The following is a 6000-nucleotide window of genomic DNA, read 5'->3' as shown; positions in this document are numbered from 1 at the left end:
AAGGATGACTACCTCATCGCCTCAAGCAACTGGCATGATGGCCCTCACTGCCTAGTCGTATGGGGAGACCCAGGTGTGACTCTTTAGGAGTTAATTTCTCTACCCCGAACTTCAATCTCAAAAATTTCTATTGTTTATTTCCTTTTACATATTATCTATTTCGATTTCTCATATGCATTGCAGATCTGACCATACTTGGCTTTGTTGGTATTCTTTCTTGCAGATAAACAACTCGTGTGCCCTCATTTGAGCCACTGCAACGTTGCTGATCTAAACCGCATCCTGCGCTCAGAAATATTTGTGAGTGAAGACTTGTAACTTAGAGCGGCCCACTTAATACTAGGGTACGACCCAATATCCTCAGATTTCCAAGAGATAGATAACGCGATTATCGCGGGGGATAGGAGGCGTAAGAGGATAAACGTAGCAAGACCGCGCTTTCTTGCCGACCACGACATCCCCGACGACCCCAACACCATCCTCTACACGCAACCTATCGCAGCGATCCCTCTCTCGACGCACTCTCAAGCAACTGCTGTCCCGGAGGAGTAAGTATCCTCTTTGCACACGTTGGACAACGAGATAGACCGGTTTCAACTCGAGGACGTTGAAAGACCCCGAGGGAACCAGTTTGTCGTGCTATCTGACGAGGAAGAAAAGCCTACCGAGGCCTCCGGAGTTTCAGGCTTAATAGTTGCCCATCCCGAAGACGATTCCAAGGAGGAAGAGATGGACGTGCTCAGCGGCCTTCTAACCAAGAGGGGCGAGAGAGTCGCCCAAAAAAGAGCGGGAAGGTCCCAAGTTCCTCCAACCTTGCCACCTCCTCCTCCTCCAGCCGATCCTAAACCTCCAGTTGAGGAGCCAAAGAAGAAAATGAAGGGGGAGGCCGAGGACGCTGGTGGCGAAAAATAGAAGAAGCCCAGACAGCAGCCACAACAAGCCCCGCAGCAAAAACTGGACAAGGGCAAAGGACGTGCCCGTTCAGTTGAGAGTGGGGAAATTAGGGATATGGCCGAGGTGCGCCGAGCACCGGCTACCTGGTCTCCTGACTTGATATTGGACGGAGCACCAATCTTTTGCCAGTCTAGCATTAGGGCACTCCAGCAAGGCCACACCCACCATCTAGCCGAGGCGTTGGAGCGTTCCCTTTTGCTGCCCAAGGATATGGATGCCTTGGAAAAGATGAGCCAGCCTCAACTATTCCTTTGTTTGAAAAGGGACTTAGCCGTGGTATGTTTCTCTCCGTGCGCATACTTCGTTCTTTATAATATCTGGCTATTTGTAAATGTTTTACTACTTCTAACCCCCTGATACTTTGTCATAGGCCGTTCAAGAGGTCTTTGCTGCTGAGAAGTTCGTGAAGGATTCTCGGAAGAGGGCCGGAATGGAGCAGGAAATTCGTCTGGAGACTGAGAAGTCTTTAGGCCAGGCCCTAGTTGAATACGAGAGACTCTTCTCAGTTGGCCAACTTAAAAAAAGAAAGAGACGGCGCCGAGGCCAATCTGAGAACGATGAGGACTCAAGTAGAAGGGTAGCGCAAGCTTCTTCATCAAAAGGATGATGAGCTCTCCCAAGCCCAAAAGGAACACTCGGACTTGGAGAAGGAGCTTGCGCGACTGAAGGAGGAAGCTAGCACCTTCAAGCATTCTCTAGAGGCTGCAAAGCAGGCAAGTTACAAGGAAGGGGTAGCTGCAATGGAAGACCAGCTGACAGAGGCTTTCGCGGCCGTGTGCCGAGAATACTGTCAGCAAGTCTGGGGGGAAGCCCTAAACGTAGCAGGAGTTCCTTCAGCGTCCGAGCTGAGGAAGTCCGAGAACATTTGGCTTCCCCTAGACATATAGGAGATAGAAGAGGCTCCCGCTGCTGCTCCTGCCCTGAAACAATTCCTCCTGCTCTTCCTCCTGTGATTCCAGAGCTCATTCCAGATCCTACAGAACCTTCAGGTTCCAACAAAGAGAAGGAAGGGAGTGATGGTGCCGAGAAGGGCCTGAGCCAAAGTGTAGAACCCATCATCCCTCCAACCACTACAACAGACAAAGGAAAACAAGTTATGTCTTCCTTTGAGCTGGAATTAAAAGACACTGAGACTACCAGCACTTCTCAGCAAGACCCTCCTCCGAAAGCTTAGGGTCATGCACAGGGCTTCTTTTTTTGTACTTAGAATTTTCCATGTAGTGATATATATATCGACATAATTAATGAAAGACAGTTTTATTTGATTTAGATCTGTATTGTGTTTATTTCATCTTTTCCTCTTTATGCTTACCATAAAAGTTCTCATTAGCACACAGCAAAAGAAAGAATGAGATAAATAAGTCCTCTTTCAGCAGTTGAACCATTAAAACTTTAAACAGCAATACACATATTCGCCTTGTGAAGTAAAGCGTTCAAGAACTTAACAAAGACTAACCTGGTTTAGCTGGTAAGCAGTACCTCATTTTGCAAACCCATGTGATACTTAGGACTTGTAATCTAAAATGCTAATTTTAGTAAAGTGTGGGGTCCGAGGATCCTACCTTATCAAATTTATGCCTGACACTTAAAGATATATAACTTAAGACTCTGTTTAACCACAATTTTATTCAACAAACAATTAGACATCAATTTTAACAAGGTATGGGGTCCAAAGACCATACCTAACCAAGTTTCTGTTTGGTATTTAGAACAATAACTTAAGATGTTAATTTTCCCAAAGTAGAAGGCCCGAGGACCCGGCATAACTAAAGTTCTGTTTAACAAATAATAAAATATCAATTTCCACTAGGTATGTAGTCCGAGAACCATACATAACGAAGTTTCTGTTTGATATTTAGAACAATAACTTAAGATGTTAATTTTTCCAAAGTAGAAGGCCCGAGGACCCGGCATAACTAAGGTTCTGTTTAACAAATAATAAGATATCAATTTCCACTAGGTATGTAGTCCGAGGACCATACATAACGAAATTTTTATTTGATATTTAGAACAGTAACTTAAGATGTTAATTTCCTCAAAGTAGAAGGCCCGAAGACCCGGCATAACTAAGGTTATGTTTAACAAATAATAAGATATCAATTTCCACTAGGTATGTAGTCCGAGGACCATACATAACGAAGTTTCTGTTTGATATTTAGAACAGCAACTGAAGATGTTAATTTCCCCAAAGTAGAAGGCCCGAGGACCCAGTATAACTAAGGTTCTGTTTAACAAATAATAAGATATCAATTCCCACTAGGTATGTAGTCCGAGGACCATACATAACGAAGTTTCTATTTGATATTTAGAACAGTAACTTAAGATGTTAATTTTCCCAAAGTAGAAGGCCCGAGGACCCGACATAATTAAGGTTCTGTTTAACAAATAATAAGATATCAATTTCCACTAGGTATGTAGTCCGAGGACAATACATACGAAGTTTCTGTTTGATATTTCGAGAGTTGTAATTGATAAATCCATATACATTTATAATTTAAACCACAAATGACAAAAGTGCCTTTTATTAATAATAATACCTTCGAAGGTTGTTTACATTCTACGGACGTTGTACAACTCTTTCATCTAGATCAGCTAGTCGATATGACCCTATACCCGCTACAGAAATAATCCGATATGGTCTTTCCTAGTTCGGTCCTAATTTACCCCAGGCTGGGTTTCTAGCAGTACCTACAACCTTTCTCAGGACCAGATCCCCAGGCGCGAGTGGTCTGAGCTTCACATGGGCATCATACCCTCGTTTAAGCTTCTGCTGATAATAAGCCATTTGGACCATAGCTGTCTCTCGCCGTTCCTCAACTAAATCTATGCTCTTCTCTAGGAGACCGTTGTTATTTTTCGAGCTAAAAGTACTCGTCCTCAATGTGGGGAAGCCAAACTCTAAAGGTATCACTGCCTCGGCCCCATAAGTCATAGAGAATGGCATTTCTCCTGTGGATCTACGCGGCATAGTTCGATACGTCCATAGAACGTGTGGTAGTTCTTCTACCCATTTGCCCTTCGCATCGTCCAGCCTTTTCTTGAGGCCACTAACTATAACCTTATTGACGGCCTCGGCTTGCCCATTTCTCTGAGGATAAGCTGGAGTGGAGTATCTATTTGTGATGCCCATGTCACCACAATATTTCCTAAAAGCTCTACTATCAAATTGAACGCTATTGTCCGAAATGAGTGTATGTGGTACTCCAAATCTAGTGATGATGTTTTTCCAGATGAACTTCTTGGAATCGACATCCCTAATATTTGCCAAGGGCTCAGCCTCTACCCATTTGGTGAAGTAGTCGGTCCCCACAAGCAACCACCTTTTGTTTCCCACAATCCTCAGGAATGGTCCTACTATGTCCAATCCCCATTGAGCGAAAGGCCAATGACTGGAGAGAAGGTTAAGGACCCCTCCGGGTTGATGGATGTTAGGAGCGAACCTCTAGCATTGGTCACACTTTCTTGCATAGTCCTGAGCTTCCCTCTGCATATTGGGCCACCAATATCCCTGAGTCAGTGCCCTATGAGCTAGGGACCTTCCCCCAGTATGGCTCCCACAAATTCCCTCATGCAGTTCTTCTAAAAGCACCTCCGTTGATTCGGGGTGCACGCATAACAAATATGGTCCGGAGAAGGACCGTTTATACAATTTCTGATCCTCGGGCAACCAAAAATGCGGTGCCTTTCGACGGATCTTGTCTGCCTCAGACTTGTCATCGGGAAGAATGTCGTTTTTCAGAAAAGATATCATAGAATCGATCCAATTAGGTCCAGGCCTTATCAAATGGATCCGAGCTGCTCCAACAGTGGTAAGAGCTGGCGCTAGCAAATCTTCGACAAGGATAATCTTAGGCAAACCCTGAGCCAAGGACGTCGCTAAGGTAGCCAAGGAGTCTGCATGTGTATTCCCACTTCTAGAAACGTGAGACAAGATAAAGGAATCAAATTTGGATTGTAAACGCTTGACCTCGGTCAAGTATTCTTGCATCCTAGGATCCCTAGCCTCCATGGTCCCCGTTACTTGACCGACCACTAATTAAGAATCCAAGAGCATGTGAACTTCCTTTCCGCCCATCCTATGTACCATGTTCATGCCGATCAAGACTGTTTCATACTCGGCCTCATTATTAGTAGCCGAGAACGCCAACCTTAAGGATTTTTCGAAGACAATCCCTTCGGGGGATACCAGGACGAGTCCAATACCAGACCCTTTCTGGTTAGCTGCCCCATTAACGGATACGTTCCAAGTCAAAGGTCTTTCATTTGTAATCATGCCAACTGATTTTTCATCCATATGTGATTCCTTCAAAGTTTCTTCCAATAATGGTTCAGCAAACTCTGCCACCAAATCTGCAAGAACCTGGCCCTTCACCGAGGTACGTGGCTTGTATTTGATGTCAAAGGCTCCCAAAATAGTTTCCCATTTAGCCACCCTTCCAGAGTAGTCGGCACTACGCAGCACTAACTTGAAAGGCAGTTAGGTCAAAACTACAACGGTGTGGGACTGGAAATAATGAGGAAGCCTCCGCGTGGCATGAACTACGGCTAGAAGTGCTTTCTCCAAAAGCAAATAACGCACCTCAGCATCATTCAGCGTCTTGCTGACGTAGTAGACCGGTCTTTGCACCCCACCATCGTTCCTTATAAGGACCAGGCTGACCGCGTAGACGGCCACTGCCAGATACGCAAATAGGACCTCATCTACCTCAGGCCGAGACATAATGGGTGGCCGGGAAAGATATTCCTTAAGTTGTTGGAAGGCTACAACGCACTCTTCGGACCATTGGAACCCCTTCCACTCAACTATTGGAAGAATGGCCTGCATCGATCAGCTGATCGGGAGATGAACCGGTTGAGAGCAGCGATCATTCTGATTAACTTCTGAACTTCCTTTGGATTCCGAGGTGGCTGTAAGGTTTGAATGGCTCTGACCTGTGCTAGATTCACCTCTATCCCTCTATGAGTGACCATATAACCTAAGAACTTCCCCGAACTCACACCAAAAGAATACTTCGAGGCATTAAGACGCAACCTGTACTTTCTAAG

This window comes from Castanea sativa, chromosome 3 (genome assembly GCF_040712315.1).
Source record: "Castanea sativa cultivar Marrone di Chiusa Pesio chromosome 3, ASM4071231v1".
In the NCBI taxonomy this organism is placed as follows: Eukaryota; Viridiplantae; Streptophyta; class Magnoliopsida; order Fagales; family Fagaceae; genus Castanea; species Castanea sativa.
The sequence above is the reverse complement of the archived record's forward strand: the minus strand, read 5'-3'. Positions refer to the sequence as shown.